This window comes from Rhipicephalus microplus, chromosome X (genome assembly GCF_043290135.1).
Source record: "Rhipicephalus microplus isolate Deutch F79 chromosome X, USDA_Rmic, whole genome shotgun sequence".
Lineage (NCBI taxonomy): Eukaryota > Metazoa > Arthropoda > Arachnida > Ixodida > Ixodidae > Rhipicephalus > Rhipicephalus microplus.
In genome coordinates this window covers 100815030-100827344 of record NC_134710.1, presented here as the reverse complement: position 1 = coordinate 100827344, position 12315 = coordinate 100815030, and positions in this window count along the sequence as shown.

Here is a 12315-nt window from a genome sequence, read left to right as displayed (position 1 = left end):
TAGAGTGCTATCGATCATATCTCGTCGCTGGTTAATGCGTTTATCCTTACTTTTTCAATAAACTATTGATGCGTAAAATCTTTCGTTTTCTTGTTACCTATATTTTGTGTTTCTTCTGCAATGAATGCAAGTATATATTCGAAATTGATAAACGTTATCCTAAGGTTCTCGTAGCACGTCTTACCTTGTGACCTAAAATATTTCACCGGATATAAGATGTCAATGAGCGCTTCCTCGTGTGGCTTGTATGTCAAAGCTATGGTATATACAGGAAGGAGTACTTTCGGCAGTGAGTTTTACAGATGAGAACGTTGGAAAGAGCGCTCGCAATTAACAAAACGCCAATATGATGGAGAGAGAACGTAATGGGGGCTGCACAATTTTTCCCATCCCACAGTATAAGGGAATACATTTCGTATTCATCGAAATGCGACCACCGCGGCTGAAATCGAACCCACGACCTTCGTGTCAGCAGCCCAGCACCATCACCGCTACACCACCGCGGTGGTTTCTAAGGGGATGCCCTCTACGCTAGTCGGTCTATTATTTTTGTACAGCAGAGCTGTTAGAAGCGGTATTCGCTGTTTGTTGTCGATGGAATATTATCATCATCGTGAACCCGCACGTGATCCCTTCGTCGTTTTCCTCCCCATCTGATTCGCTCCCAAAACACGCGTGCCGAGTTATTCGGCGTGTAGCGCGATAACTCTGATGGGTAAAAGAACGAGTACAGAGGGAGAGAAAAAGAAACAAACAAGCCAAAGAGAGGAAATCCTTGGCGATAATTCTTCGCCAGGTGAAATTGAATCCCGCATCCCCAAAATCCGAAAGGAAGCGTCGTAACCATTCGGTTATCCAGATACGCTGATCAGTATAAAATCAGTATAGGTATAGTATAGTAAAGCAGTGGGTAGTAAGGATAGTGAAAGTGATGTTGACGGAAAGGTGGAAACCAGTACAGAGGTACAGATAGAAAAAAAGAAACTAGTAAACAGAAGAAAAAAAAGACGCGAAAAAAAAGACGAGACGGTAAATAAAAACGTAAATTAGGAGGAGAAAAATGTCGAGTAAATTCCAGCGGAGATTCCCTGTTCTTTAAGTTGAATTCATGATGTATTAGAACGCCAAGGCGCAGAACCAAATTCGCTACCAGGGACGATTTGTGCTTAACATGTGCGAAGCGTTCAAAAACCATGGGGCAAGTTTTATTCGCGCCTCATGGTGATAGTGTCCACGTAATCATCAAGGAAAGAGGAAGAAGAGACAACCTTTATGAATTCAGCCCGATATATGCATGTATAACTGTTCAAAGACAGTTGGTGCTAGTGTGGAACAGTTTGGGGAATATTACAAAATCTGTGAGGGATAGCAGCAATGGAAGACTGAAAGAGTGGAAGTAGAAGATGTGAGAACGCACGAAGTGAAATTAAAAATATGGAAGAAGAAGTAATAGAGAGTGGGAGAACAGTTCAAATTAACCGCTTGGTACAAACTACACAGTGCATAAAAACCCAATAACGTTGTTTGCGGCACCAGCCATAACGCCGATTCAAAGAAAATGCTGCTACCATCTCCCCACCCATTGAAAACCACCCGTATATAGTGTTTTTTCCCTCCAAAACTATTTTAAATACGTGCACGCATCACAACTGTAGCCTTTGAGATCGGTTCCCTAATACAAACAGTACAGTCTGAAGGCTAAAAAAACAACTTTTTGATGAAAGTATTCTATACCATACTTTGTGACAAACTATATCTGAAGGCACCTGTCAAATACTCCATCAACCAGATTTTTAATTTTTTTACCGCATGAAGGATTAACAATTTGTTCAAAGAAGAAAAAGAAGTGCCAAAGTATATGAAGGGCTCCGCCCTTCTAATTTCTTTCTCATACCCATAATCGCGAAGCATTGAGCAAGCCCCCGTGGTAGGTTTTGCCATTCTTCTGACAATCATCATCACCATTACCAAGCAAGTGTGCGTGCTGACTTCGTTTGCAAGCGCTGACGTTCCACTGCGTATGGGTTCCAAGGGCGGGAGCACGCAGCGAACACTTGGCGATTTTCCCGGTAGGAGCAGTTTTGTTCCCGTTGTCGTTGGCCGCGTATATTCTACAGTAATACCGATCAGCATCGCAGCTATGACATGTGGAACGACGAAATGTGTCCCTACCTGCTTCCCTTCGGGACATCGGGCCTACCGCGCTGCACCCATCGACAGTGGTACTCATGGCGTAACCCGTCACGCGGTTTCGGCCATCGCGCGCTACAGTCCTGCATTCCTCGTTTTCATCGTGAAGCCATGGCCGTGGCTTGCCGTTCTAGCGCTGATCAACAGCGTAGAATAAGTACCGGCAACTACATTCGAAGGTCCTCTGTGGTCGATGTCACCATGGGCCATCAAGAGCTCTTATTGGAAACGATAAAAGATTGGGGTGATCCCGACGAACTTGTCAACAATGAAGACCTTATTGTTCTAAGACTGGAGCATTCCTCACCGAGTAAGCGTTTTCTCACCGTGGATATTGGGATCAACGGCGATACATTACGCTCGAGCATGAGTCAACAGGCTTTCGACACATGCCGGGCATTCCTGGGCAACCAGAAATATTCGGCTGCTCTGTTCGCAGGAAGCAAGGAGTTCTTGCCGTCAACAGCATTTTTGAACACTGCCAAATACGTGCTGAAGAACGTGCGCACTTTGGTACTTCTGCACAACAGAAACTCAATATTGAATATCGTGAGCTGCCTCCAACCATCCTGGCGTTCAACAAACTGACGTTCTAGAGTGAGCTCAATACTCGAAGCGTGGAAAAGCAGGAACATCGAGAACTCCCGTATAATAAGTCCAAGGCCGTCCTCCGACCAGTCGTGCAAGGAGACCAGACAATCAAGCGATTCACGGTGCGATCAGCCTGTGACCAGCCATCGCCAGACCAGGCCCGACTCGGTTCTCGTGGCCCGCGTCGAGGTCACCAAGCCACGCGACACCCATATACGAACTAGCACTCCAGGACCTTCGACGACAATCTCGGCAAGTCCCGCTGTGCCGCCATCCATCCAAGCCCGTGCTTGGGCCAGCCAGTGCCATAGAACCTGTGCTGAGGCTGTCCATTCCGGTGAACCAGGCAGCAACGCCAACATCATATACTGCCGAGTTCAGGGCCACCGAAGTCCGCAGTACCCTGCTTGAACAATGGAGGAGTTATATGGACGCACTTGCGCGAAGGCTAAGTGGGACAGAGGATGGACGTGTTCAATCGTTGTCGAAGTGTAATTGAACTAGATGTAGCTCGCTTTTATTTGTTTATACAGATGTTAAAGCATGACCGACATGTTGAGGAGTACTTTGTATTATACTACGCCTCTGCTGAAAGTACTTGTTACATCGGTTTGTTATAGAGTGCTATCGATCATATCTCGTCGCTGGTTAATGCGTTTATCCTTACTTTTTCAATAAACTATTGATGCGTAAAATCTTTCGTTTTCTTGTTACCTATATTTTGTGTTTCTTCTGCAATGAATGCAAGTATATATTCGAAATTGATAAACGTTATCCTAAGGTTCTCGTAGCACGTCTTACCTTGTGACCTAAAATATTACACCGGATATAAGATGTCAATGAGCGCTTCCTCGTGTGGCTTGTATGTCAAAGCTATGGTATATACAGGAAGGAGTACTTTCGGCAGTGAGTTTTACAGATGAGAACGTTGGAAAGAGCGCTCGCAATTAACAAAACGCCAATATGATGGAGAGAGAACGTAATGGGGGCTGCACAATTTTTCCCATCCCACAGTATAAGGGAATACATTTCGTATTCATCGAAATGCGACCACCGCGGCTGAAATCGAACCCACGACCTTCGTGTCAGCAGCCCAGCACCATCACCGCTACACCACCGCGGTGGTTTCTAAGGGGATGCCCTCTACGCTAGTCGGTCTATTATTTTTGTACAGCAGAGCTGTTAGAAGCGGTATTCGCTGTTTGTTGTCGATGGAATATTATCATCATCGTGAACCCGCACGTGATCCCTTCGTCGTTTTCCTCCCCATCTGATTCGCTCCCAAAACACGCGTGCCGAGTTATTCGGCGTGTAGCGCGATAACTCTGATGGGTAAAAGAACGAGTACAGAGGGAGAGAAAAAGAAACAAACAAGCCAAAGAGAGGAAATCCTTGGCGATAATTCTTCGCCAGGTGAAATTGAATCCCGCATCCCCAAAATCCGAAAGGAAGCGTCGTAACCACTCGGTTATCCAGATACGCTGATCAGTATAAAATCAGTATAGGTATAGTATAGTAAAGCAGTGGGTAGTAAAGATAGTGAAAGAGATGTTGACGGAAAGGGGGAAACCAGTACAGAGGTACAGATAGAAAAAAGAAACTAGTAAACAGAAGAAAAAAAAGAAGCGAAAAAAAGACGAGACGGTAAATAAAAACGTAAATTAGGAGAAGAAAAATGTCGAGTAAATTCCAGCGGAGATTCCCTGTTCTTTAAGTTGAATTCATGATGTATGAGAACGCCAAGGCGCAGAACAAATTCGCTAACGGGGACGATTTGTGCTTAACATGTGCGAAGCGTTCAAAAACCATGGGGCAAGTTTTATTCGCGCCTCATGGTGATAGTGTCCACGTAATCATCAAGGAAAGAGGAAGAAGAGAGAACCTTTATGAATTAAGCCCGATATATGCATGTATAACTGTTCAAAGACAGTTGGTGCTTGTGTGGAACAGTGTGGGGAATATTACAAAATCTGTGAGGGATAGCAGCAATGGAAGACTGAAAGAGTGGAAGTAGAAGATGTGAGAACGCACGAAGTGAAATTAAAAATATGGAAGAAGAAGTAATAGAGAGTGGGAGAACAGTTCAAATTAACCGCTTGGTACAAACTACACAGTGCATAAAAACCCAATAACGTTGTTTGCGGCACCAGCCATAACGCCGATTCAAAGAAAATGCTGCTACCATCTCCCCACCCATTGAAAACCACCCGTATATAGTGTTTTTTCGCTCCAAAACTATTTTCAATACGTGCAAGCATCACAACTGTAGCCTTTGAGATCGGTTCCTTAATACAAATAGTACAGTCTGGAGGTTTAAAAAAACAAATTTTTGATGAAAGTATTCTATACCATACTTTGTGACAAACTATATCCGAAGGCACCTGTCAAAGACTCCATCAACCAGATTTTTAATTTTTTTTACCGCATGAAGGAATAACAATTTGTTCAAAGAAGAAACAGACGTGCCAAAGTATATGAAGGGCTCCGCCCTTCTATCTTCTTTCTCATACCCATAATCGCGAAGCATTGAGCAAGCCCCCGTGGTAGGTTTTGCCATTCTTCTGACAATCATCATCACCATTACCAAGCAAGTGCGCGTGCTGACTTCGTTTGCAAGCGCTGACGTTCCACTGCGTATGGGTTCCAAGGGCGGGAGCACGCAGCGAACACTTGGCGATTTTCCCGGTAGGAGCAGTTTTGTTCCCGTTGTCGTCGGCCGCGTATTTTCTACAGTAATACCGTTGGACAGCATCGCAGCTACGACAAGTGGAACGACGAAATGTGTCCCTACCTGCTTCCCTTCGGGACATCGGGCCTACCGCGCTGCACCCATAGACAGTGGTACTCATGGCGTAACCCGTCACGCGGTTTCGGCCATCGCGCGCTACAGTCCTGCATTCCTCGTTTTCATCGTGAAGCCATGGCCGTGGCTTGCCGTTCTAGCGCTGATCAACAGCGTAGAAAAAGTACCGGCAACTGCATTCGAAGGTCCTCTGTGGTCGATGTCACCATGGGCCATCAAGAGCTCTTATTGGAAATGATAAAAGATTGGGGTGATCCCGACGAACTTGTCAACAATGAAGACCTTATTGTTCTAAGACTGGAGCATTCCTCACCGAGTAAGCGTTTTCTCACCGTGGATATTGGGATCAACGGCGATACATTACGCTCGAGCATGAGTCAACAGGCTTTCGACACATGCCGGGCATTCCTGGGCAACCAGAAATATTCGGCTGCTCTGTTCGCAGGAAGCAAGGAGTTCTTGCCGTCAACAGCATTTTTGAACACTGCCAAATACGTGCTGAAGAACGTGCGCACTTTGGTACTTCTGCACAACAGAAACTCAATATTGAATATCGTGAGCTGCCTCCAACCATCCTGGCGTTCAACAAACTGACGTTCTAGAGTGAGCTCAATACTCGAAGTGTGGAAAAGCAGGAACATCGAGAACTCCCGTATAATAAGTCCAAGGCCGTCCTCCGACCAGTCGTGCAAGGAGACCAGACAATCAAGCGATTCACGGTGCGATCAGCCTGTGACCAGCCATCGCCGGACCAGGCCCGACTCGGTTCTCGTGGCCCGCGTCGAGGTCACCAAGCCACGCGACACCCATATACGAACTAGCACTCCAGGACCTTCGACGACAATCTCGGCAAGTCCCGCTGTGCCGCCATCCATCCAAGCCGGTGCTTGGGCCAGCCAGTGCCATAGAACCTGTGCTGAGGCTGTCCATTCCGGTGAACCAGGCAGCAACGCCAACGTCATATACTGCCGAGTTCAGGGCCACCGAAGTCCACAGTACCCTGCTTGAACAATGGAGGAGTTATATGGACGCACTTGCGCGAAGGCTAAGTGGGACAGAGGATGGACGTGTTCAATCGTTGTCGAAGTGTAATTGAACTAGATGTAGCTCGCTTTTATTTGTTTATACAGATGTTAAAGCATGACCGACATGTTGAGGAGTACTTTGTATTATACTACGCCTCTGCTGAAAGTACTTGTTACATCGGTTTGTTATAGAGTGCTATCGATCATATCTCGTCGCTGGTTAATGCGTTTATCCTTACTTTTTCAATAAACTATTGATGCGTAAAATCTTTCGTTTTCTTGTTACCTATATTTTGTGTTTCTTCTGCAATGAATGCAAGTATATATTCGAAATTGATAAACGTTATCCTAAGGTTCTCGTAGCACGTCTTACCTTGTGACCTAAAATATTACACCGGATATAAGATGTCAATGAGCGCTTCCTCGTGTGGCTTGTATGTCAAAGCTATGGTATATACAGGAAGCAGTACTTTCGGCAGTGAGTTTTACAGATGAGAACGTTGGAAAGAGCGCTCGCAATTAACAAAACGCCAATATGATGGAGAGAGAACGTAGTGGGGGCTGCACAATTTTTCCCATCCCACAGTACAAGGGAATACATTTCGTATTCATCAAATTGCGACCGCCGCGGCTGAACTCGAACCCACGACCTTCGTGTCAGCAGCCCAGCACCATCACCGCTGCACCACCGCAGTGGTTTCTAAGGGGACGCCCTCTACGCTTGTCAGTCTATTATTTTTGTACAGCAGAGCTGTTAGAAGCGGTGTTCGCCGTTTGTTGTAGATGGAATATTATCATCATTGTGAACCCGCACGTGATCTCTTCGTCGTTTTTCTCCCCATCTGATTCGCTCCCAAAACACGCGTGCCGAGTTATTCGGCGTGTAGCGCGATAACTCTGATGGGTAAAAGAACGAGTACAGAGGGAGAGAAAAAGAAACAAACAAGCCAAAGAGAGGAAATCCTTGGCGATAATTCTTCGCCAGGTGAAATTGAATCCCGCATCCCCAGAATCCGAAAAGAAGCGTCGTAACCACTCGCTTATCCAGATACGCTGATCAGTATAAAATCAGTATAGGTATAGTATAGTAAAGCAGTGGGTAGTAAGGATAGTGAAAGTGATGTTGACGGAAAGGGGGAAACCAGTACAGAGAAACAGATAGAAAAAAGAAACTAGTAAACAGAAAAAAAGGAAGAAGAAGTGAAAAAAAAAGACGAGAGGGTAGATAAAAACGTAAAATAGAAGGAGAAAAATGTTGAGGAAATTCCAGCGCAGATTTCCTGTTCTTAAGTTGAATTCATGATGTATGAGAACGCCAAGGCGCAGAACCAAATTCGCTAACGGGGACGATATGTGCTTAACACGTGCGCAGCGTTCAAAAACCATGGGGCAAGTTTTATTCGTGCCTCATGGTGATAGTGTCCACGTAATCATCAAGGAAAGAGGAAGAAGAGACAACCTTTATGAATTCAGCCCGATATATGCATGTATAACTGTTCAAAGACAGTTGGTGCTAGTGTGGAACAGTTTGGGGAATATTACAAAATCGGTGAGGGATAGCAGCAATGGAAGACTGAAAGAGTGGAAGTAGGAGATGTGAGAACGCACGAAGTGAAATTAAAAATATGGAAGAAGAAGTAATAGAGAGTGGGAGAACAGTTCAAATTGACCGCTTGGTACAAACTACACAGTGCATAAAAACCCAACAACGTTGTTTGCGGCACCAGCCATAACGCCGATTCAAAGAAAATGCTGCTACCGTCTCCCCACCAATTGAAAACCGCCCGTATATTGTGTTTTTTCGCTCCAAAACTATTTTCAATACGTGCACGCATCACAACTGTAGCCTTTGAGATCGGTTCCTTAATACAAATAGTACAGTCTGGAGGCAAAAAAACAACTTTTTGATGAAAGTATTCTATACCATACTTTGTGACAAACAATATCCGAAGGCACCTGTCAAATACTCCATCAACCAGATTTTTAATTTTTTTACCGCATGAAGGATTAACAATTTGTTCAAAGAAGAAACAGAAGTGCCAAAGTATATGAAGGGCTCTGCCCTTCTAATTTCTTTCTCATACCCGTAATCGCGAAGCATTCAGCAAGCCCCCGTGGTAGGTTGTGCCATTCTTGTGGGAATCATCATCACCATTATCAAGCAAGTGCGCGTGCTGACTTCGTTTGCAAGCGCTGACGTTCCACTGCGTATGGGTTCCAAGGGCGGGAGCACGCAGCGAACACTTGGCGATTTTTCCGGTAGGAGGACTTTTGTTCCCGTTGTCGTTGGCCGCGTATATTCTACAGTAATACCGATCAGCATCGCAGCTATGACATGTGGAACGACGAAATGTGTCCCTACCTGCTTCCCTTCGGGACATCGGGCCTACCGCGCTGCACCCATCGACAGTGGTACTCATGGCGTAACCCGTCACGCGGTTTCGGCCATCGCGCGCTACAGTCCTGCATTCCTCGTTTTCATCGTGAAGCCATGGCCGTGGCTTGCCGTTCTAGCGCTGATCAACAGCGTAGAATAAGTACCGGCAACTACATTCGAAGGTCCTCTGTGGTCGATGTCACCATGGGCCATCAAGAGCTCTTATTGGAAACGATAAAAGATTGGGGTGATCCCCACGAACTTGTCAACAATGAAGACCTTATTGTTCTAAGACTGGAGCATTCCTCACCGAGTAAGCGTTTTCTCACCGTGAATATTGGGATCAAGGGCGATACATTACGCTCGAGCATGAGTCAACAGGCTTTCGTCACATGCCGGGCATTCTTGGGCAACCAGAGGTATTCGGCTGCTCTGTTCGCAGGAAGCAAGGAGTTCTTGCCGTCAACAGCATTTTTGAACACTGCCAAATACGTGCTGAAGAACGTGCCCACTTTGGTACTTCTGCACAACAGAAACTCAATATTGAATATCGTGAGCTGCCTCCAACCATCCTGGCGTTCAACAAACCGACGTTCTAGAGTGGGCTCAATACTCGAAGCGTGGAAAAGCAGGAACATCGAGAACTCCCGGATAATAAGTCCAAGGCCGTCCTCCGACCAGTCGTGCAAGGAGACCAGACAATCAAGCTATTCACGGTGCGATCAACCTGTGACCAGCCATCGCCGGACCAGGCCCGACTCGGTTCTCGCGGCCCGCGTCGAGGTTACCAAGCCACGCGACACCCATATACGAACTAGCACTCCAGGACCTTCGACGACAATCTCGGCAAGTCCCGCTGTGCCGCCATCCATCCAAGCCGGTGCTTGGGCCAGCCAGTGCCATAGAACCTGTGCTGAGGCTGTCCATTCCGGTGAACCAGGCAGCAACGCCAACGTCATATACTGCCGAGTTCAGGGCCACCGAAGTCCGCAGTACCCTGCTTGAACAATGGAGGAGTTATATGGACGCACTTGCGCGAAGGCTAAGTGGGACAGAGGATGGACGTGTTCAATCGTTGTCGAAGTGTAATTGAACTAGATGTAGCTCGCTTTTATTTGTTTATACAGATGTTAAAGCATGACCGACATGTTGAGGAGTACTTTGTATTATACTACGCCTCTGCTGAAAGTACTTGTTACATCGGTTTGTTATAGAGTGCTATCGATCATATCTCGTCGCTGGTTAATGCGTTTATCCTTACTTTTTCAATAAACTATTGATGCGTAAAATCTTTCGTTTTCTTGTTACCTATATTTTGTGTTTCTTCTGCAATGAATGCAAGTATATATTCGAAATTGATAAACGTTATCCTAAGGTTCTCGTAGCACGTCTTACCTTGTGACCTAAAATATAACACCGGATAAAAGATGTCATGAGCGCTTCCTCGTGTGGCTTGTATGTCAAAGCTATGGCATATACAGGAAGCAGTGCTTTGGGCAGTGAGTCTTACAGATGAGAACTTTGGAAAGAGTGCTCGCAATTAACAAAACCCCAATATGATGGAGAGAGGACGTAGTGGGGGCGGCACAATTTTTCCCATCCCACAGTACAAGGGAATACATTTCGTATTCATCGAAATGCGACCGCCGCGGCTGAAATCGAACCCACGACCTTCGTGTGAGCAGCCCAGCACCATCACCGCTACACCACCGCGGTGGTTTCTAAGGGGACACCCTCTACGCTAGTCAGTCTATTATTTTTGTACAGCAGAGCTGTTAGAAGCGGTGTTCGCCGTTTGTTGTCGATGGAATATTATCATCATCGTGAACCCGCACGTGATCCTTTCGTCGTTTTCCTCCCAATCTGATTCGCTCCCAAGACACGCGTGCCGAGTTATTCGGCGTGTAGCGCGATAACTCTGATGGGTAAAAGAACGAGTACAGAGGGAGAAAAAGAGAAACAAACAAGCCAAAGAGAGGAAATCCTTGGCGATAATTCTTCGCCAGGTGAAATTGAATCCCGCATCCCCAGAATCCGAAAGGAAGCGTTGTAACCACTCGGTTATCCGGATACCTTGATCAGTATAGAATCAGTATAGGTATAGTATAGTAAAGCAGTGGGTAGGAAGGATAGTGAAAGTGATGTTGACGGAAAGGGGGAAACCAGTACAGAGAAACAGATAGAAAAAAGAAACTAGTAAACAGAAAAAAAGGAAGAAGAAGTGAAAAAAAAAGACGAGAGGGTAGATAAAAACGTAAAATAGAAGGAGAAAAATGTTGAGGAAATTCCAGCGCAGATTTCCTGTTCTTAAGTTGAATTCATGATGTATGAGAACGCCAAGGCGCAGAACCAAATTCGCTAACGGGGACGATATGTGCTTAACACGTGCGCAGCGTTCAAAAACCATGGGGCAAGTTTTATTCGTGCCTCATTGGGATAGTGTCCACGAAGTCATCAAGGAAAGAGGAAGAAGAGACAACCTTTATGATTTCAGCCTGATATATGCATGTATAACTGTTCAAAGACAGGTGGTGCTAGTGTGGAACAGTTTGGGGAATATTACTAAATCTGTGGAGGATAGCAGCAATGGAAGACTGAAAGAGTGGAAGTAGAAGATGTGAGAACGCACGAAGTGAAATTAAAAATATGGAAGAAGAAGTAATAGAGAGTGGGAGAACAGTTCAATTTAACCGCTTGGTACAAACTACACAGTGCATAAAAACCCAATAACGTTGTTTGCGGCACCAGCCATAACACCGATTTAAAGAAAATGCTGCTATAGGAGCATTTTGTTTGAATTGGTGTTATAGCATCTCCCCACCCATCGAAAACTACCCGTATATAGTGTTTTTTCGCTCCAAAACTATTTTCAATACGTGCACGCATCACAACTGTAGCCTTTGAGATCGGTTCGCTGATACAAATAGTACAGTCTGGGGGCTAAAAAAAACAACTTTTTAATGAAAGTAGTCTATACCATAATTTGTGACATAAGATATCTGATGGCACTGGTGAAATTCTCCATCAACCAGATTTTGCTAAAATCTTTCGTTTGTCCTGCTACCTATATTTTGTGTTTCATCTGCGATGAATGCAATTATATATTAGAAATTGATAAACGTTATCCTAAGATTTTCATAGCACTTCTTTCCTTGTGAGCTAAAATGTTACACCGGATAGAAATTGCCAATAAGCAATTCCTCGGTGGCTTGTATGTCAAAGCTATGGTATATACAGGAAACAGTGCTTTGGGCTGTAAATTTTACCGATGAGCACGTTGGAAAGATCGGTCGTGATTGTCATCATTGTGTTGTCATCAGCGCCGTGTT